This window comes from Lissotriton vulgaris, chromosome 7 (assembly GCF_964263255.1).
Source record: "Lissotriton vulgaris chromosome 7, aLisVul1.2, whole genome shotgun sequence".
Lineage (NCBI taxonomy): Eukaryota > Metazoa > Chordata > Amphibia > Caudata > Salamandridae > Lissotriton > Lissotriton vulgaris.
In genome coordinates this window covers 1,288,319,271-1,288,341,472 of record NC_141695.1, presented here as the reverse complement: position 1 = coordinate 1,288,341,472, position 22,202 = coordinate 1,288,319,271, and the positions used below count along the sequence as shown (strand labels likewise).

Genomic DNA, 22,202 nt, shown 5'->3' with positions numbered 1-22,202 from the left:
ATGCATCTCCTGGGCTCGGCTGGGGACAGCTGTTCGGCTCCTCTGTTCAGCACACCATTGGTCGCTAGTTATCAGTAGCAACTGCAGCCTTTGCTTAAGGCAATGATGGTATTATTTATACCTGAAAAGTGCCTTGTTTGACGTAAGTTTTTGGAAAAAGACGTCAATAAAGATGTCACTAGGAAGTGATCGTCCTTTCAGTGCTCCTTAGAGTTCTATTACTAATCAAAACATAGCAAGCGGGGCTTTCCCAGGTTGCTGACTTTTATCTTGTTGAAGAACTCGGAGTGTAATCTAGGAATCTTAGATAGTGGCTTCTGCTGTGTCATGTACGTTAATGAGCTGCAGAGGCGAGTTTCTGAAATGTGTTTCTGAAATATGCTTCTGAAATATGATTCTGAAACATGGCTGAAATATGGCTCTGATCGTTTATGCCATTATAGGGGTATGAATGGATTATAGCGGTATAGGGGCATAAGGTCACAGTATTGATCGGGGTCCTAGATTAGAACGCGACAGTGGCATTAGGAATGTTGAATATAAACATAAGCAAAGTTAAATCTTTAGTTGCATTAATTGGAGCTGGAATGAAATAAAAATGAATGACAGCAGGTGGTGATTCTCCTGAGTCTGACGATGTGCGATTAATTGAGAATAGAATCTCTATACCAGGGCAGCATTTCTACTGAATCTTAATTTGTCGGGTGGAGATGGAAAGGCACCGTAATTAGAGGAGAAGAAGAAGTAATGGGAAGCTAAACAGATCTTTGAATGAACCTATTTTTAAGGCGTCTAGGACAGAGCTGAAGTGTACTTTAATTGAAAGGTCAATGCTCATGCATGTGGAATTCTTCTGACAGTTTACAGTGCTGTGGAGGGCAGTTAAATGGCCATCTGCCTACTTGTCAACTTCTGAGTCTTCCGTGCTTTAGCCTGAGCAGAAGACATTGCTGCACTGATGCCCCACTCCCGCTCTAGTCTATAAAAGCACTGCGGTCATGACCCCCTAAATAACCAAGGGCATGCCGAGCAGATCACAATGTACCAAGGACATAACATTACCCTGTAAAGAAACACCAAGATTTAGCCTGGCTGCCGTCCCCATGGTTTTCATCAATTCAAAAATATAGCTGATAATTTGCTTAGAGTAAACAGAAAATCAGAGAAATTATGGTAAGCAGTTTCACAACTGCTAACAAATTTAAAGAAATCATCTAAGTACCTTTTTAATATACTATCAAATAGTAGACCTACTTCAATTGAAGTTACTGTGATCTGGCTCTTCTTTTAATAAGTGCCAAATATCATCAATAATTTATCTTGAGAGATATTTCCTGAAGCTAGACTACTAATCTCTGCCTATCCATTAGCATTAAATTTGAACCACTCTTCAGATTTGCATGTAAATGAGACTGAATGTGAATGATGCAATATGCAAATGAGCATTGATCCTTGTGTGAGAGAGACTAACATTTTCAATCAAAGTGTTGCTTTTTTGTGCTATTTTGCATCATGTTTTTATGGCTACAGTGACAGTAGTGCTGCAAACGAGATGAATCAAATTCCCGTCATGCTCACCCTATGAGTGTGAGTAACTTGAAAACTAACATATATATACTGCACTGATGAGTTTGAGCATTAGAGCAGAGGAAGCTCAACATAGAGGTCACTGGCTGAGTGCATTTGTTACTCCCTCACCTTTGGAAAGGTCTGAGACAAGAGCTAGTCACCTTCCTAGCAGGGATCTCCTGAGCAAGGAGAACAAGCAACCAGAAACCTGTGGCTGGCAGCTGCTGCAAAAGAGGTTGTGCTGGGCCAAGTTTCTGATTCCCAGTCAGCTGATGCTGTTCTCCTGGTATTGAAAGTGGCTTGTGGTTGGCTTGGCTGAGTGCAATGGTTGAGATGAGACAATGTCTCATTACCCAATTAAGACTACTCTTCATCTGCTCATATTTTTTCCTAAATTGAATATGCATTACCTCCTCGTTAGTCTTCCTCGCCACATGACTTACAAAGTGAGCTTCAGCTCCACGACAGAACCCTCCAAAGCAAAAAAAGCAAAAAAAGCCTCCCACCCCCTCCCAACATGGCCGACCAGTCACCCCTGACCTCTATAAGAGGCGGGCCGGCCCAACCAACAGCCTGTTTTTTTTGTTGTGCGCGATTCTCTCCAGAGGCGCTGTTCAGGTAAGGTTGGACCTGCTTTAGCGGGTCCTTGGGTTTTAGGGTGAGGGTCCTGCTTTAGCGGTCCCTGGTTCCTGGAACTTCAATCCCCCCCTCTTTCTTCCCCCTGTCCTGTGGGACAGGTTAGGTGCTGCTCTAGCGTGCCAAGGGTTTACAGGGGGGGGGGCGGCCGGGGATGTATGCATTCCTTTGTCTTCCCCCGGTCGTTACTGTTGGGGCCCTTGGGCTCTGGGGTCCGGCGCTGGGGGTTCTCCTGTTTCCTTGATGGGGCTCCGGTTGCTGACTGGCACCTTGCGTGGAGTGGCCGCCGTTGGCTTTTTAGTGTGGCGGGCTCGGCATCCTTGGTGCTCGCGCATGGGGCCGCAAGTGCGTCTTGCGGCGCATCCCTGACGGCCGCGTTTGGGCGGCTGGGGCTGGCGCATTTACTTTGGCGGCTTGGGAAAACTTTGGCGTTTTCATGTCTGCTACACGCAACTTGTTCTTGTGGTAGTGCTATTTCATATGCGGGCCCCCTTGCAGGTGTGCTGCTAACCGCCGGGTGTTTGTATGCGCTATGTACATCTACTATTTAATGTGTCTAGAACCGGATGAGGTGATTGAGGCGCGTCCCGGTCGGCCGCGTTTGTGCGGCTGGGGCGGGCGCTGTCCTACCTCGGCTTTCTGGTTGTCCTCGGGGGCTCTGCTATCCGGGTCCCGGTGCTCCCCTTCTGCCGGTCTGCATCATTTCGCGGCGCTGGTCGCTGCCGCCGGCAGGGGGGTTTTTCTTCCCTCCAGCCCGTGGCGGGTTGCCGCGCTGGGATTGGCGCTTCCCGCCTCTTGTGGGCGGGGTGTTTTTTTTGTTGCGCCAGGTGCTGCTTGTGGGACTGCCTTCGCCTTCCAGGTCCCGGCTGCTTTCCCCTGCTGGCTACAGCCTGTCCGGCGTCCTGGGGCCCGGAAATTCCTCCAGGGGAGGTGGTGTCCTGACGCCTGGATCGCCCTCGGGCCAGTAAGTGCTGCTCTCGGCGGTATCTCTCGCTCGTCCGGTGACTCGGGACTGAGGTGTACTGCGCTCTTTTTGTCCGCTCTCCCATGTTTAGACGGGGTCGGGTTCCGACTCCTGGTCTGCATTGTCTCCCCTTTTTTTGGTTTCTGCGCTGTTCCTGCTTGGTGTCCTTGCTCAGCGGGATGCCCTGGCCCCTCCTCACCTTGTCACCCTCAGTGGTCCCCGCTCCGTCTGAGGAGGTGGTGGGGGGGGTGGATAGTGTGTTTTTTCACTCATCTAGGCGAGTAGTGTGGCTCAATGGTGCGGTCTGGCCCGGGACCAGGGTTCAATCCCCGCATTGTCGGGTCATGGGCTCAAGTTTCCACGGTCCTGATAATTCTCGCCTCGGTGCCTGTAATGACTGCATTATCCTCCTCCGGCGGCGGGGATGGTTCCCGGGGTTCTCATGGTGCGTTTTCTACGCATGTCTTCGATCTCCCTTCCTCTGCTTGCGTCCGTCGTGATGGGCGTTGAGGGGGTATGGTTCACTGGTGATTTTCCTCTGGCGGCGGGGGTGGACTCTCTGGTGGTGAGTCTGTCTTCGCGGGGTGCGTTCATTTCGGTGGGCGCCTACCCCGCTGGCCCTGGGGTCGAGCGCGTGGAGGCGACTGCTATCCGCTCTTGGGCTACGGCTTTTTTTCGCCATTCAGGGCCTGAGCCTATTTTTCCTACACTGGGTGCGGCTACGGCCGCTGTGGCACTGCGTTGCTGGTTCGGCGTCTGGTCTGGCTGCGGCCGGGACGTCGGTGGCGGCCAGGGGTGCTTGCTCTGGTGGATTCGGTGTTTATTGCGGGAGGCCGATATTGGCGGTCTCCTTTCCTTTCGTATGGGGCCCGTTTCCCTGGGCGCGGCCTACCTTTTTCTCCTCGTCCACCTATGGGTGAGGGCGGCTCGCCCTTTCGAGGGATGGGTCGTGGCCGGGGCACCCCGTTCTTCGACTTTTCCCGGTCTCGTCCTGGGGCGGCCGCTCCCTTTCCACCACTAGGTCCTGGCTTTCGGCCGTCTCCCTCCAGGGGGTTTCCCTGTGGGGGGGGGGCTGTCTCCACCGTTTCATCCCGGCATGGGACGTGTCCGTCTCGGATCTTGGGCTCTTCGGGCTTGCTGGCCGGTGTTTGGTCGTGCTTGTCTTGCGGGCCTTCCACGGGTTCCCACCTTCTCGAAGGTTTCAGGCACCTACTCCTTCCTTTGTCTGATCTGGAGGGTTTTCTGGAATGTTTTCGGCCTGTATTGGTTTTGGTATGGTTGTTTCCCGCCATTCCACTATTTTGTGTTCGAGTTGGCTCTCGGCGGCTTTGCTGCTTTTTCTGGTCTCCTTCCTTCCATGTCCCGTGGGTTGGACTGAGTGGCCGGATGGTTTTTTCCAGTTCTACGAGTGGGGGTTCCCACTCTCAGTTAGGCTGTACTCCTGACCCACCTGGTGGTCCTGCTTCACCGGGAGGAGGTCTTGGTGTTCCTTGTCTGGACGTGTGAGGCTTCTCGGCCTCTTCTTTTTCAGGGTTGAGGCTTCACGTCAGACAGCCCTGCTCTATGGGAGGTAGTCCCTTCTGTCCCCGTCTCGGCCTTGTCCTCGTTCGGGGGTAGTGTGCCTGGACCCGGTCTCCCCTCTGCTTCATTCGGAGTTGGGTTGGCTGGTAGGTGGAGTCTCGCCTCCCCGGGGGTCTTTCCTCCTTGGTATCCCCGTCCAGGGTGGTCTCGTCCGATGCCAGTATCCTCGGCTGGGGGCGGCCTTGGGCGCGGGGTCGTTGGGTTCTCCTACTGTCGCGCTGCTCCTCGAACTTTCGGGAGTTGAAGGCTGTCCTCCTGGCCTGCCGTAATTTTGCTCCTTCTCTACGGGGTCGCCATGTCTTGGTCAGGACAGTCAACCAGGTTGTGAGGAGCTATGTCAACCATCAGGGGGGTGCAGGGTTCGCTCCCTTTGGTTGCTAGCTCAGGAGTTGTCTTGGGCGGAGTCGTCGGTCCTGTCTCTTCGGGCTGTCTATCTCCCGGGGTCCGACAATGTGGAGGCGGATCAACTGAGTCGGTTCTTTCCTTCGTTGCCTTGTCTCTTCCTGACTCCGGTGGTGTTTCAACGCCTGGTGTCTCGCTTCGGTCTGCCGCTGGTGGATCTGTTCGCGGACAGGAACTCGGCCCTCCTACCCATGTTCTGCTCTCTCCTCCCGGTTCCGGGGGTATGGCGTGTGGATGCTCTGTCATTCGCTTGGCCCTCCAGTCTTCTGTACGCATTTCCCCCGTTCCCTCTGATTCCCCGGGTCCTCTGCAAGATTCGCTTGGACAGGGCCAGGGTGCTTCTGGTGGTTCCCGGCTGGGTCCGCCGCCCCTGGTACCCTCTCCTTTGCGAGCTGGCGGTTCGGGCCTACTGGCCGATCCCGGATCTTCCCTTTCATCTGAAGGGCCCCCCGCTCCCAGAGTCGGTGTTGCGCCGGCTCCATCTGCAGGCCTGGCTCTTGAGCGGGTGACGCTGCTTGCTGGGGTTGTTCTTCTGGAGTAGTGGATTTGCTGCAAGGCTCTCGCAGGCCTTCCACCTTTTCGTCCTATGCCCGGCACTGGGTTTCTTTCTCGTGTTGGTGCGGTCTGCTGGGTGCTGCCCCGCCTCCGTGGATCCCTTGCGGGTCTTGGTTTTCCTTGCTGAGGGGTTTTCCTTGGACTTGGCCCCTTCTTTCCTGTGGGCCCGGCGGGCGGCCTTGCGGGCCTTCCGCAGTCCGGATTTCGACGGGCTGGATTCCCTGGTGGCTCGTTTGCTCCGGAGTTGTTTTCTCCGTCGCCCTCGGACGCTCTGCCTGTCTCCCCCTTGGGATCTCCCTCTCGTTCTGCGAGCTCTTCGGGGTCCCCCCTTTGTACCCCTGGCCTCGGTGGCTAGGCGGTTCCTGGTGGCCGTGGTGTCTGCCGGGCAGGTGGGCGAGCTGGGTTCTTTCCTCCGCTCCCCTCCCGTCTTGCGGGTTTTGCCTGACAGGTTGCTTCTCCGTCATGAACCCCGTTTGCTTCCCAAGGTTCCTTCCCTGGTGTACAGGTCTGGGGAGGTGTCGTTACCTTTTTTCCCTCCCGACACGGATCCTTCCTTGTCCTTGCTGGATGTCCGGCGTGCTGTTTTGGTTTGTCTTGAGCGCACATCTTCCCTTTCCCGGTGTGATAGCCTGTTCGTGACTTTCAGTTCCGTTCATTCTGGCCACCAGCCCTCTCTTTCCACCTTGAGTCGCTGGCTTGCACTGGCTATCGTCCTTTCCTTTGCTTCACTGGGTTCCGCGGTACCGACGGGGGTCCAGGGTCGGCCCACTCGGAGTGTGTCTGTGTCCTGGGCCTCCTTCAAGGGTGTCTCCACGGAGGAGATTTGTCGGGCGGCGACGTGGTCGTCCCCCCACATGTTCATGGAACACTATCGCGTTGTCTTGGGTGGTTCTGTCCCTGGGGACTTCGCTGGGGCCGTTCTGAGTGCGGGAGCTGTGGCTCCTTGATGGCCTCTTTTTCTTGATGTCTTGATTCAGGTTTGCTGTAATTCCTGTTTTCTTTGCATTGTACTGAATAAACCTTGTATTGGTTTCTCTGCATCACCGTGTGGTGTTGTTCTTATGGTGGTCAATGAAGCCTTTTTTGGCTTGGGTATTTGCTCACTTTGTAAGTCATGTGGCGAGGAAGACTAACGAGGAGGTAATGCCCCGGTTACTTACCGGTAATCTTCATTACTCCGAGTATGGTCTTCCTCACCACATGAGTTCCCTCCCCCCCTCCCTGTCTGGCTATCGGCTTCATTGTTTGCTTGGTAGTTCAGGCTGTTGGTTGGGCGGGGGTGGGAGGCTTTTTTTGCTTTGGAGGGTTCTGTCGTGGAGCTGAAGCTCACTTTGTAAGTCATGTGGCGAGGAAGACCATACTCGGAGTAATGAAGATTACCGGTAAGTAACCGGGGCATCACACACTATACTGTAAGTGCTAAGAAAAAATGACTAACAGTGCTTTTCCTCCAGTACTACTTTGTTGTCATCAAACAGAAACACTGAATAGATCTCATATCATATCATAATGATCTCAACAGCATGCTTTCGTAGCTTTTTCCAGGATATATTCTTCACCAAAATTCAGACAATTTTCCACTCACTTCATCAATGCACTGGACATTGATTGTGTATCCATCCTGTAATACACAGCATATACGTCAATTTCAAACACTGTCAATGCAGAGATCAATCAAAATACTACAGAACATATGTTTAGTGTGCCTGAAATGTACTGTGTAAATCATAATAAAGTCTTTCTTTCAACCTTTTTTTTCTGAGTTGCATCCAAAATAAAAGGAACTTTTTCACAAAACTGAACATTTGGCAACAATTCAGACAATCGCCCTCCATTTTAGGAAATGTTTGCTTATTGACCATGTGCAATAACGCACTATAAACTGAATTTTGTAAGTTTAAAACATCTATTTTTCCCTTTCTACAAAAAATGCTAAATTCTGTTTCAATTGTCTATTAATATTTCAAACAAATTTCCTAGCATTCACTTCTAAATTCTTGACATCAGGGACTATTCAGACAACAGTTTCCACCTCTATTAGGCATGAAACTTAACATGTGTAGTATTTTCTCCAACTTTCAAGATGAGCTCCCCATTATTTATTTCATAAGATTTGGTATAGCGGGTCAGCCACTTATTTCTTTAAAAACTCAGAACTGTACATAAGTACATATCCAGCCAATTATCAGAGTATTCTGGAGACTGTCAAGTCATGGACCAACAACCACGTCTGAAGAAAGGTAAGCAGTGAGAGCATCAATGGCACAATGCAACTGGATATGGAGGGTATCAGGTTCACAATATATACAGTTTGGAATATGGAGCTAGGATGCAGCAATAACAGCCTTCAAATATCAAAGAGTTGGAAGATTTTATGAGGCAAGTAGAAGTCCTAAATGAGAAAGGATTTAGAATTCTATTATGATTTCCCCGAAACTCACCATAAATGGCTACTTGCTCTATAGACCACCAGGTCCTGCTGCAACTTTTTGCGACAGTCTATTAGATGCAATTATCCAACCAGCAGTTAGATACAACCATTTTCTCCTGCTAGGGGACTTAAATATCCACTTTGATAATACAGAGTGCATAGAAGCACAATCTCTCCTAGGGGCACTCAAATCCCTGATGTTAGAACTGCAATTTACCACGTCCACTCATCAATCAGGTCATTTACTTGACCCGCTATTTGCGAACTGGGATTCTATTCTGACTGCCCCTCCCCTCACAATTCCTTGGTCAGACCATAAGCTTATTGCTTTTGAAATCTCTCACGTCTCTAACACTACGAAATTCCATAATTCCATGTCCCATAGGCGCAGGAATTGGAAGAGATTTACGCAAGAAGCTTATAGGCAGGCCTTATTGGAAAGTCCCCCTCCCTTGAGTAATAATCTATCCAAAAGCTGGACGGCTTATGAAGAATGGATGGAAAAGGCATTGGATAAAATCGCACCGTGGACCACTAAAACCCCAGTAAGATGTAACAAAACGGCTCCTTGGTTTACTGACGAATTAAAAAGAGCTAAAGCCACATGCAAAAAATTGGAACGTCTCTGGAGGAGAGATTATAATATAGAGAGCAAACAACTTTACAAAACTGAACTAAGTAAATACTCTAAAATGATCAGAGCAGCAAAGAGTAAATGTTTTAATGACAGAATCCTGAATGCAAACAATCCTGCCAAAGAACTCTTTGCCATATATAAAGAAATTACGGTCCCCAACAGACTATTGGCTCAGGATATGCTGTCCAATGATCTATGCAATTCCATAGCAGATCACTTTATAAATAAAGTGGACACAATTCACGCCTCATTCACCATAATACCTGCAATTTCTATGCAGGTGAAGATGACAGACAGTTGCCCAGATAGATCTAGGTGCTTAAACAGTTTTGTGATGCCAGACCGCCAGTCTATGCTTCGCATTGTTAAAAGTGTGAAATCAGGTTCACCTAACGATGCTGTTCCACCTAAATGCTTCACTGACATCACAGATGTTTTAATAGATCACATAAGTCACCTCGTCTCCCTTTCTTTCTCTGAAAAGCAGGTACCTAAACCTTGGAAAAGAGCTCAGGTTATTCCATTAAAAAAGAAAGCTAATCTGCACGTGTCTCATCTTCAGAATCTCCGCCCAATCTCTCTGTTACCCTTCTGTATGAAAGTGGCAGAAAAAATTGTAAATATACAGCTTATGGAACATTTGGAGCAGGGGCGATTTCTTCACCCTACTCAATCTGGCTTCAGAGCTCAATACTCTACTGAATCGGCAGTCCTCTACTCAACAGAACTGATGAGGCAAATAGCTGATAAAGGCCAGACAGCAGCGCTTGTGTTACTTGACTTAAGCGCAGCTTTTGATACTGTGTCACACTCTACGCTGCTGTCACGTCTTACAGAGATTGGAGTTGAAGGAGATGCATATGAGTGGCTAAAGTCATTTTTGGAAAATAGAAGTTTCCAAATTCATTGTCCGCCATTCAAATCCACTCCCAGACAGCTGAAGCACGGGGTTCCACAGGGCTCAAGTTTGAGCCCTACCTTGTTCAACCTGTACATGGAACCCCTTGCACGTATAGTTGAGTCCTTCGGTGTTAATATTATAACTTACGCCGATGACACGCAACTAATAATTACACTCAGTCAAGATGGAGAAGAGACAGCTATCAACTTCTCAGCTTGTCTCTCAGCTGTAGCGAGCTGGATGAATAATAACTGTTTGCGTCTGAATGGAGACAAAACTGAGGTGTTGCTCATTGGTAAGGCTCCTTCAGCATGGTCATCAGACTGGTGGCCAGCAGAACTTGGTCAGACCCCTGTTCCTACGGATTCAGCCAAGAATTTGGGAATGATACTAGACACCAAACTCTCGTATGCGAAGCATATCGAAAAGGTTACCGGTAAATGTTACGCAGTTCTCAAAATCCTGCGTAAGGTCCTTGACCTAGTCCCGATGAATACAAGGAAATCTCTTGTCCATGCCCTAGTCACCCCACATCTTGACTATGGCAATGCCCTACTTATAGGGCTGAGCCAAAAAGGTCTGAAACAACTTCAAAGAGTCCAGAATATGGCTGCCCGCCTAGTTCTCAACCTTCCACGCAGAGCTTCAGGAAAGGATGCTTTATCCAAATTGCACTGGCTTCCTATAAAGGAGCGTATACTTTTCAAGGCCCTGTGCATTTCCCATCGTATTGCACAAGGGAAAGGACCCCCTTATCTAAACAAGCTCCTCAGTATCCACCGCCCAAAACGTCACTTAAGATCATCGGGCAGTATGTTGTTTTCAGTTCCTCGCATTTTTAAAGCCAAAATGGGCGGCCGCTCTTTTTGTTATTTAGCAGCCTCCCATTGGAATAAATTACCTCTTGAATTGCGGATGGAACCCTCCGAGAAGAGATTCCGTTTGAAACTTAAGACGCATCTCTTCCCTAAAGACTAGCGGTCTTGTTGGTTAGAGATTCTACTGATCTGGTTGGTCTGATGGTCTAATGATGGGGTTCGATAGCGCGGGGACACACTGTTCAGTGTAACCAGGCGCTTAATAAATGGTTTTATTATTATTATTATTATTAATGTCTGTATTTTCATGTTTTACAGCATTTGTAATGCAAATCTCAAAGGAATAGATATTCACCTCAGAGCAGTATCCAAAGCACCACAGAAGAAGAGACCAATGCAGAAAACTGGCAAACGTCCAGGAGGACAGTGACGAATAATAGTCTAAAAGAGAATTAAGAAGTTCTCCGTGAATAGCAGCTAAAGGAGGAATTTTACAAGCAGGTCAAAAAAATATAGTCATGGAGGGGCAGGAAGAGCTCTAACTAATGGAGATTTGGTGGCATTAGGAATGTTGAATATAAACATAAGCAAAGTTAAATCTTTAGTTGCATTAATTGGAGCTAGAATGAAATAAAAATGAATGACAGCAGGTGCTGATTCTCCTGAGTCTGACGATGTGCGATTAATTGAGAATAGAATCTCTATACCAGGGCAGCATTTCTACTGAGTCTTAATTTGTCGGGTGGAGATGGAAAGGCACCGTAATTAGAGAAGAAGAAGTAATGGGAAGCTAAACAGATCTTTGAATGAACCTATTTTTAAGGCGTCTAGGACAGAGCTGAAGTGTACTTTAATTGAAAGGTCAATGCTCATGCATGTGGAATTCTTCTGACAGTTTACAGTGCTGTGGAGGGTAGTTAAATGGCCATCTGCCTACTTGTCAACTTCTGAGTCTTCCGTGATTTAGCCTGAGCAGAAGACATTGCTGCACTGATGCCCCACTCCCGCTCTAGTCTATAAAAGCACTGCGGTCATGACCCCCTAAAGAACCAAGGGCATGCCGAGCAGATCACAATGTACCAAGGACATAACATTACCCTGTAAAGAAACACCAAGATTTAGCCTGGCTGCCGTCCCCATGGTTTTCATCAATTCAAAAATATAGCTGGTAATTTGCTTAGAGTAAACAAAAAATCAGAGAAATGATGGTAAGCAGTTTCACAACTGCTAACAAATTTAAAGAAATCATCTAAGTACCTTTTTAATATACTATCAAATAGTAGACATACTTCAATTGAAGTTACTGTGATCTGGCTCTTCTTTTAATAAGTGCCAAATATCATCAAGAATTTATCTTGAGAGATATTTCCTGAAGCTAGACTATTAATCTCTGCCTATCCATTAGCATTAAATGTGCACCACTCTTCAGATTTGCATGTAAATGAGGCTGAATGTGAATGATGCAATATGCAAATGAGCATTGATCCTTGTGTGAGAGAGACTAACATTTTCAATCAAAGTGTTGCTTTTTTGTGCTATTTTGCATCATGTTTTTATGGCTGCAGTGACAGTAGTGCTGCAAACGAGATGAATCAAATTCCCGTCATGCTCACCCTATGAGTGTGAGTAACTTGAAAACTAACATATATATACTGCATTGATGAGTTTGAGCATTAGAGCAGAGGAAGCTCAACATAGAGATCACTGGCTGAGTGCATTTGTTACTCCCTCACCTTTGGAAAGGTCTGAGACAAGAGCTAGTCACCTTCCTAGCAGGGATCTCCTGAGCAAGGAGAACAAGCAACCAGAAACCTGTGGCTGGCAGCTGCTGCAAAAGAGGTTGTGCTGGGCCAAGTTTCTGATTCCCAGTCAGCTGATGCTGTTCTCCTGGTATTGAAAGTGGCTTGTGGTTGGCTGGGCTGAGTGCAATGGTTGAGATGAGACAATGTCTCATTACACTGGACATTGATTGTGTATCCATCCTGTAATACACAGCATATACGTCAATTTCAAACACTGTCAATGCAGAGATCAATCAAAATACTACAGAACATATGTTTAGTGTGCCTGAAATGTACTGTGTCAATCATAATAAAGTCTTTCTTTCAACCTTTTTTTCTGAGTTGCATCCAAAATAAAAGGAACTTTTTCACAAAACTGAACATTTGGCAACAATTCAGACAATCGCCCTCCATTTTAGGACATGTTTGCTTATTGACCATGTGCAATAACGCACTATAAACTGAATTTTGTAAGTTTAAAACATCTATTTTTCCCTTTCTACAAAAAATGCTAAATTCTGTTTCAATTGTCTATTAGTATTTCAAACATATTTCCTGGCATTCACTTCTAAATTCTTGACATCAGGGACTATTCAGACAACAGTTTCCACCTCTATTAGGCATGAGACTTAACATGTGTAGTATTTTCTCCAACTTTCAAGATGAGCTCCCCATTATTTATCTCATAAGATTTGGTATAGCCGGTCAGCCACTAACTTCTTTAAAAACTCAGACCTGTACATAAGTACATATCCAGCCAATTATCAAAGTATCATGCAGAGTGACAAGTCATGGACCAACAACCAGGTCTAAAGAAAGGTAAGCAGTGAGAGCATCAATGGCACAATGCAGCTGGATATGGAGGGTATCAGGTTCACAATATATACAGTTTGGAATATGGAGCTAGGATGCAGAAATAACAGGCTTCAAATATCAAAGAGTTGGAAGATTTTATGAGGCAAGTAGAAGTCCTAAATGAGAAAGGATTTAGAATGTCTGTATTTTCATGTTTTACAGCATTTGTAATGCAAATATCAAAGGAATCGATATTCACCTCAGAGCAGTATCCAAAGCACAACGGAAGAAGAGGCCAATGCAGAAAACTGGCAAACGTCCAGGAGGACAGTGACGAATAATAGTCCAAAAGAGAATTAAGAAGTTCTCCGTGAATAGCAGCTAAAGGAGGAATTTTACAAGCAGGTCATAAAAATATAGTCATGGAGGGGCAGGAAAAGCTCTAACTAATGGAGATTTGGTGGCATTAGGAATGTTGAATATCCACATAAGCAAAGTTAAATCTTTAGTTGCATTAATTGGAGCTGGAATGAAATAAAAATGAATGACAGCAGGTAGTGATTCTCCTGAGTCTGACGATGTGCGATTTATTGAGAATAGAATCTCTATACCAGGGTAGCATTTCTACTGAGTCTTAATTTGTCGGTGGAGATGGAAAGGCACCGTAATTAGAGAAGAAGAAGTAATGGGAAGCTAAACAGATCTTTGAATGAACCTATTTTTAAGGCGTCTAGGACAGAGCTGAAGTGTACTTTAATTGAAAGGTCAATGCTCATGCATGTGGAATTCTTTTGACAGTTTACAGTGCTGTGGAGGGGAGTTAAATGGCCATCTGCCTACTTGTCAACTTCTGAGTCTTCCGTGATTTAGCCTGAGCATAAGACATTGCTGCACTGATGCCCCACTCCCGCTCTAGTCTATAAAAGCACTGCGGTCATGACCCCCTAAAGAACCAAGGGCATGCCGAGCAGATCACAATGTACCAAGGACATAACAAAACCCAACACCAAGATTTAGCCTGGCTGCCGTCCCCATGGTTTTCATCAATTCAAAAATATAACTGGTAATTTGCTTAGAGATAACAGAAAATCAGAGAAATTATGGTAAGCAGTTTCACAACTGCTTACAAATTTAAAGAAATCATCTAAGTACCTTTTTTTTTTTTTTGGTGTAAGATTTTTATTGACAGTTACCATCAAAATAACATCAGTACATCTGGTCAGTCATACATTTCGTATGGTAATGCAGTAGTTCGTACTTTCACACAGCTATTCAGCCGACAACCCTCCGGTCTGGCAGCGAACGTTGGAAATGATGTGGAATGCCATCACGATACAATAATTGAATTTATGAAACCTTACTTTTTCTAGTCCATTTTTTGTTTTTATGTTAAAAAGTAAACAGAACAAACTCAATGGCTCATCTGTGGTATATAGTCACAAAGCAAAAAACGATGTCAATGAAGTATGCCGATCCCAATTACCCAGGTAGATACCCCTCCCCCCTCAAGCACCAAACAAAGTCTAAATCTCTATTAGCAAAGGAACATTCCCGGTCCCTCCCCGGAATACCCCCCCGATTCAATCGACCAGTTCCTCCTCATCCACCGAATCGTCGTCTTCGTCCTCCGGCAGCGGTTCACATATGTCTCCTCTGTATCTATTCCATGCCTCCCATACCTTGTTCCATTTCTTTGGGTTAGCTCTCATTTTATACACAGTTCTTTCAGTTAACATCAATTTATCCATAGTCCTGCACCACAATGCCAACGTGGGTATCTCCGCCACCCCCATCTTTGTGCCACGTCGCGCTTGGCCACCATTGTACCGATAGTAACCCACTGCTGTTGTCTAAGATTAAGGTCAGTACCCTCCCAAATATTCAGTAGGCAGAGGCGTGGCTCCGGCGTAAGGGAAGTGTCAAGAGCCTGGGACATTGTCCTCATGACCTGTTGCCAATACCTCCTTATGGACGGGCAATCCCACAGTGTATGCAATAATGTACCATCCTCCCCACATCCCCTGAGATAGTGAGGGGTTTCAGCCCTATGTATTTTATGTAGGGTAGTCCTTGTGTAATATACTCTATGTTGTATTTTTAGTTGTATGAGCCTAAACCTGGCCGATACCCCCGCCTCTCTTGGAGACGCCATAGCAGCATTCCAATCCGTCTCATCCATAGCTCCTAACTCACTTTCCCATTTCTCTCGTAAATTCTGCAGGAGATCCGGGAGATTGTTCAACAGTTTGCGATATGTGAGTGAAGTGGCACGTGTTTGCAGAAAGTTTGTAAGAAGCCGGTCTTCTAGGGGTGAGGACTCTGGGATGGTGGACCCCGGTTCCAGTACCGCCAGCAAAGCGTGCCTTATCTGGATGTACCTATAGGTTTCAGTGGGGCCTAGTGCGTATTGTTGTTGCAGTTGTAAAAAGGGAAGCACCCCTGTGGACGTCCAAAGATCTCCCACCGTTGAGATGCCTATATTATCCCACTGGGTGAACCCCTTGCTGGACTTAAGGCAACCCAATTTTTGGGTGTCCCAAAGTGGGGTCAGCTTCGTGATGACCCCCTTCCATTTTAGCCGTGTGAGCGCCCTGTACCATAAAGTAACTGTATGCTTAGTAGGGCCAATCAGTCCCTTAAGAAGACTCGGGTTGTATAACGGGGCCAACAAACTTTGCGTCCCCAATTGGGTCCTATCAGCCAAATATGCCGGGTCATCGTGTGGTGCGTGGATCCATTGATTAATTACTTTAAGTTGGGATGCCCAGTAGTAAAGTTGTACATTTGGTAGTGCTATTCCCCCATCATACCAACCACGGTTAAGTTTAACGTGGGCAATTCTCGGTGGACGTTCACCCCACAGCAGGGTAGTCACCACTGCGGTGACTTTACGAAAGTAGGAGAGCGGAATTACATCTGGGGTGTTCTCCAGAGCATACAGGAGGCGCGGTAGCGCCATCATTTTAAATAAGGCAGCGCGCCCCAATAGCGTGAGTGGCAGGGCCGTCCAGTGTCGGGCATCTGCTTTCAGGCGAAGGAGGGGGGGCGCCAGGTTCCGATCATAGAACACGCTCGTGTCACCGGTGACGTGTATGCCCAAGTATTTAAAGGAGACATCAGTCAACACTAGAGGACACTGTTCAGGAAGGATTGGTATAGGGCCTTTCAGGACATAAAGGACCGACTTTGTCCAGTTAATGGTGTATCCGGAGGTCGAGCCATGTTTATCACAGAGTGCCAATAATATTGGGACACTCGATTGGGGATCAGATAAGTAGACCAACATATCATCAGCATACAGGGATACTCTGTCTTCCCAGGCATCAGTCCATTTAATACCTTTCAGTAGTGGTGTTCTCCTAATAACAATAGCGAGTGGTTCCAGGACTAGCGCGAACAATAGCGGGGATAAGGGGCAACCCTGACGAGTCGCACACGCCAGAGGAATCGCTCGGGAGATATGGCCATTGGCCGCCACATGGGCTACCGGGTCCGTGTAGAGAAGCCTAACCCACGATAAAAATTTTGTTCCAAAACCCATCCGGGTCAGAACTGCAAACAGGTATTGCCACTCCACCATATCAAAAGCCATTCTGGCGTCCAGCGACAAAATGGCCGCCGGCTCCTTCGTTAAGAATAGAGGGGTCCCAGTGAGGGAGGAGAGCGTATTGTTAGAAACAATTAATTGAATCGAATAAACAAAAAATGCATCTATAATGTTTAATTCACATTATAGGAAAGAAGCAACCAAAAACAAATTCACAAATTGCAGTTGTATTAGTGCCCCTGGGGGTAAGGGGGACGTGCAGTCGTGAGGGTAGTGTAGGAAGGGATCGTGACAATAAAACCACGTATCTATCAAACATTAGTATGAATTCAATGTAGGATAAACAGTAAAGCGATCACAAATCAACACAATAATTCAAGGTACACATGCCCCAATGTCCATACTATACAGGAATCGTGGGTAGGAGGAGGCTGTGTTTAAAGGTAAGGGAGCGTGTCGACGTTTCGACCCAAATGGAGCAGGAGTCAATGGAATCCTTGCACGTGGGTCTTCATCAGGACGGGAGACGGGTAGTGGGGCAGACAACCTAGTTTAAGAAATAGAACCAAATTATTGTCATTCTCAAAGCTGTCCGAATCGCAAGATAAAATATGGGGGTAGACACACCATATTAAAAAACATACCTGAGTAAATCAGTGTTGGTGGGTAATAATCTGGACAAGAATCGATGAGAGACATTCAATCCTGAGAAAAATCATTAATATGCCCATTAAAACTATATTTTAACGAGTGCATCATAATGTCAAAAACTAGGAAAAAATCAGACTTACTTGGTAAGTAAAGTCCGATATCCCGTTGGGATAAGGCAAAGGATTCGGGCACTGAGCAAGGGGGACCACTCTACGTATCTGTATAAAGGGAACAGTATTCAGCCAGGGCCAACCAATGTACAGTAATACAAAACGAGAGGTTAGTGGTCGGCATAGCTTACCGAATTGCGTGGAGAATATCATTGTGTCCCCGATGTTCGAAGGATTACGTCCGTATAAATCTGGATACGTATCCTGTGGGGGAAATGGGGTGCAACATTATTATAGTGTTGGAAGCGCCATTGTCTTTATTATTATTGCCTGAAGCCGATGTCAAGTGGGCTTACCGGTCGGTGAAGATTCAGCGTCTCTCTGCGGTAGCCTCGAGGAGAACGCCGAACTTCCTGATGCGGTCGTTGTCATAGCAACGGAAAGGTCACATGGGCAATAGTAAGGGAAAAAAGACTATGAAAGTCATCGGTTGCCGGGGTGATCAGATTAGATACTAATCTGTTATATTTTCAGGGAGATATAGAAAAAATATTTTATATCAAGACAAAAGAGACTATCATCACGTGTGTGATGTTGTTGGGAGATCGGGAATCATTATATGGGATCCGGGGGTCAGATGTGTTAAATCCGAGTATATCCGCATACCTGGAGAAACTCCGGGTTATAGTGTATTGTCATAGATCGTGAGAAGTAGAGGGAACATGGTCACACTCGGATAAGTCCTTCGGCAGATGTGCTCGAGCCAGTGCGCCATGCACCCTACGGAGATTTAGTGCCGTGCTCCTATGCGGCATGAAGCCCGATTGGTCCGGGTGGATCAGTTGGGATAGATGCGGGGTCAGTCTATTTGCAATCAGTTTCGCCAAAATCTTCGCCTCTGCATTGGGGAGCGAGATCGGGCGATACGACGTACAGTCCTCGGGAGGCTTGCCCGGTTTCGGGATGGCCACTATAGTCGCTAAACGCTGGTCCAAAGGCAGTGTCCCGGCCCTTCGGCAGTCCTCGAACATGGCCAACAGTGGTAGGCCCAAGGTATCCGTCATTGTTTGAAACCATTCGATCGGTATCCCATTAGGGCCCAACGCTTTACCTGTATGCAGTGCACCTATCGCCACACGGAGTTCTTCCACCGTGAGGTCTGCTTCCAGCTCAGTCACCGCCTCCGGCGACAGCGTCTCTACTTCTACATCCTGGAGAGCTAGCTCTGCCGCCTCTGCCGTGACCACCACCCCCGGGGTATAGACTGCCTGTAAGTGATCCGCTAAGAGGTCAACAATTTTGGAGGGGTTTGTGTGGCACGTCCCTTCCGGGTCCCGCAATTGCAAAATGTGCCTGCCGCCGCCTTGTTTCCTGTCTAACCAGGCCAATAGTTTGTTGGCCTTATCGCCTACATCATAAATCCTACTCGCTGTTGTTTCTATATTCTCTAACGTCCGTCATCTAAGAAGGTCGTCATGTCGCTGCTGGCAGAGGTGTAATGCGTGTCGAGTGTCGTCCGACGGTACAGCCATATGGACCGCGTTAGCCTGTTCCAACTGCAGTTCTAACTCTATCAGTTCCTGTTTCTGCTTGCGTTTATGGTTGGTTATGGCCGCGATTGCCTGGCCTCTCAACACCGTCTTATACGCTTCCCACAGTGTTGTCGGGGAAGATACCGAGCCGGCATTTTCCTGGAAGTAATGCTTGGTGGTTGTTTTAAAGGTTTTTCGAACCGGAGGAAGTTTAAGATAACCAGGGTAGATGGGATAGATTCGCTTGCGCGCCGCTGCTGTGCAGGACAGTGTGGCAGTCAGGGGGGAATGATCTGATATACCCCGGGGCCTAATCTGCACGTCAGTAATCGTGAGTCTGCCACCCCCCAGTGTAAGGAAGTAGTCAATGCGGGACAGGCAGTCATGAGTGGATGAATAGTAAGAATAATGGCGATCCGTGGGGTGGAGCTGCCTTCAAATATCGACCAGACCCTGTGCCTCCAAAAAGTCCCCGAATTTCGTTGGGCCAGTGGTGGGGGTGCGAATCGGGAATCTATCCTGGTCAGTATTGGCCAGTGCATTGAAGTCTCCGCCCACCATCAGGTCCCCATCCGGGAGTTCCAGAAGAAATTTGCCCAGGTCCGGAAGTGCCGATGAATGTAGCGCTGGCGGGATGTATACAGACACCACATTAATGGGCACACCTTCCCATTGCCCACACACTGCCGCGAAGCGGCCATGTTTGTCTGTTTTTGTGGATTGTTGTATGAAGCGCGATGTTTTTCTCACCCAAACACCCATCCCTCGGGACCCTGAGGTAAAATCCGAATGTGCAACCATGTGATAACCTCTTCTGTCTAGAGCTCTGGTAGCTGCACCCACCAAGTGTGTTTCTTGAAGCAGGGCGATGTCGCAGTTCAGTCGCCTGATACACTGCAGAACCAGTCCCCTCTTTACTTTGTCCCCCAACCCCCGGACATTCCATGAAATTATTTGTAGCGGTGGCACAGGCCCTATCCCAGTGTCCGTTGTTATGTTATTAGGCCGTGGGTGGTCCGCCATCGTGTAAACGTGTATGTGAGTTGGGATTCCATGGGGTAGAACGGAGCTATGGTCGATGGAGGACTTCCCCTCCATGTGTAACTAATCGCATGTTGGAGTCTTCGTAGTGCTAGAAGATCAGCAGTGGCATACCCGGTGTATGGAATGCGGTTATGTGTGACTATGAGTAACTTCCAGATGACTATTAGAGCCAAACAATTCAAACTAACAAACCAACAAAACCCCCCCGTTCCCGGAACTCCCGCCCGCCCTGCTTCCCTGCTACACGGACTCAAAACTGCCCGCCACCCCAATTTAGCAGAGTGCTTAGACCCACCCCAAAGAAAACACACAGTTACTTGCTCATTGGAGGTGAGGAGTACTCCGGAATTAGCGACCCCTCATGCCCTCAGCAGAGGCCCTCGGCCCAGTGTCCATGGCGGTTCCAGCCGCAGTCCCAAACAATAATGTCTCATACCTGTCGAGTGTTCATAAGTCTACCTCCTGGTTCCCGTCGCCACTGTCTCTAACTGGCGAGCTTCTGCCACTGTTCATATCAGCGTCTCCAGCGTCGTCCTGGTCGGTCGGATGTTGGCCACTTTTAGTCCGTCCAGGGCGGCGAGAGTGGGAGGCAGGACGCCAGCCATCTAGCCAGTCTCGTGCAGTCTCAGGGTTGTCGAAAAACCAGGTCCTGTTCTCCGCCACCACCCGGAGCTTGGCCGGAAAGATCATAGAATATGGAAGTTCTCGTTTCCTGAGTTCCTTTTTAATGTCCAGGAAGGTTTTCCGCCGCCTGGCCACCTCCGCCGTGTAATCCGGGAAGAACGCCACTATAGAGTTCAGAACTTTCACTGGTGGTGAGACCCGCGCCGCTTGAAGGATGACGTCCCGGTCGCGGTAATTAAACATTCTCACTAGGATCGGCCTGGGCGAGGCCCCTGGCTTAGGCTGACCTCCCGGGACTCTATGTGCCCTCTCGACTGAAAAGAAGGCCGACAGTCCTTTAGGTTGAAGGTGGGTTTTAATGAGGTCTTCCACGTACAGATCCATCGCTCTTGTGCCCTCCGACTCCGGAACACCAAGAATGCGTACATTGTTCCGCCTGGAGCGGCCTTCTTGGTCGTCCAGCTTATATTTTAGGATTTTGTTCTCCGCCATTACCGCCTCCATGGCCGTCTGCAGTTCCGAGACATCCTCAACCAGCGATTTTGTAACCAGTTCCAATGAATCTACTTTCTCGGCCATCTTGTGAAGATCCCTCCGGATGAGGGTGATTTCGGTCGAGATGGAACCCACCGTCGTTTGAACCTGTGAGAGGGCCTTCATAACATCATCCAGCGTCGCCTTCTTCGTCCCCACAGTTTCGCCTGCTTTCGTGGAGGAGTGGCTTCCATCCGCCGGAGGGGAAGCGGTTTTGTCGTTTGTGTATCGTTCGATGCGAGTCTGAGTCGTACCGCCTTTAACACCCTTCCCGGCCACAGTTCGATCACGGAAATTATACAGTTCATCGGAGTGAGGGAGCACCAGGAGCAACCACCGCTACAGCGCGGCCCTCAGTCTAGTTCAAAGAGAAGCTCCCGCAGCAATGGGGTAAACGCCCCGATGATCTTAACGGAGCAAATGGTCAGCGCCTTCCTGGCAGAATACTATCCCTATGGTGTTTCTGAAGATTCTCGGGCACCTCCTTCAACGAGCTACTTTCAGTTATGGCAAATGTTCCGTCCCTAGACAGGGACCCCGCTCGCTGGCCGTCGCTCGGGGTGGTTCCCCAGTACCGATCACTTCCTGTCTGTGGTAGCCGATCAGACTGCACTTCCAGTCGGCTTCACTCGCCACTGGACTCCCCGGAGGTAGGCCTGTGCTTCGATCGAATCAGCACTCGACGATAACTCCGTCATCCGGCCCTCGATTCTTGTCCGGGTACTTGCCGCCAGTTCCCCCCGGTCTCGGGCGTTCGGTGCCTCCGTCTGAGGTAAGATTTAGCCACGGATTAACGTGCGGATAGATGGAGAGGCCGCTTCCCTGCTGGAGCTAGTCCTCTATGCTGCCGCCATGTTCGGCCGCTAGCCACGCCCCCATCTAAGTACCTTTTCAATATACTATCAAATAGTAGACATACTTCAATTGAAGTTACTGTGATCTGGCTCTTCTTTTAATAAGTGCCACATATCATCAATAATTTATCTTGAGAGATATTTCCTGAAGCTAGACTACTAATCACTGCCTATCCATTAGCATTAAATGTGAACCACTCTTCAGATTTGCATGTAAATGAGGCTGAATGTGATGG

At 48.1% G+C, this 22,202-nt stretch overlaps 2 non-coding genes across 2 annotated transcripts; both read left to right on the top strand.

Moving 5' to 3' along the window:
- Window positions 1-1,642: 1,642 nt before the first annotated feature.
- Window positions 1,643-1,948, top strand: LOC147703500 (Nuclear RNase P). The gene has a single exon (XR_015298587.1).
- Window positions 1,949-12,172: 10,224 nt separating this feature from the next.
- LOC147703499 (Nuclear RNase P) lies at window positions 12,173-12,480 on the top strand. Its single transcript, XR_015298625.1, has one exon.
- Window positions 12,481-22,202: the final 9,722 nt, after the last annotated feature.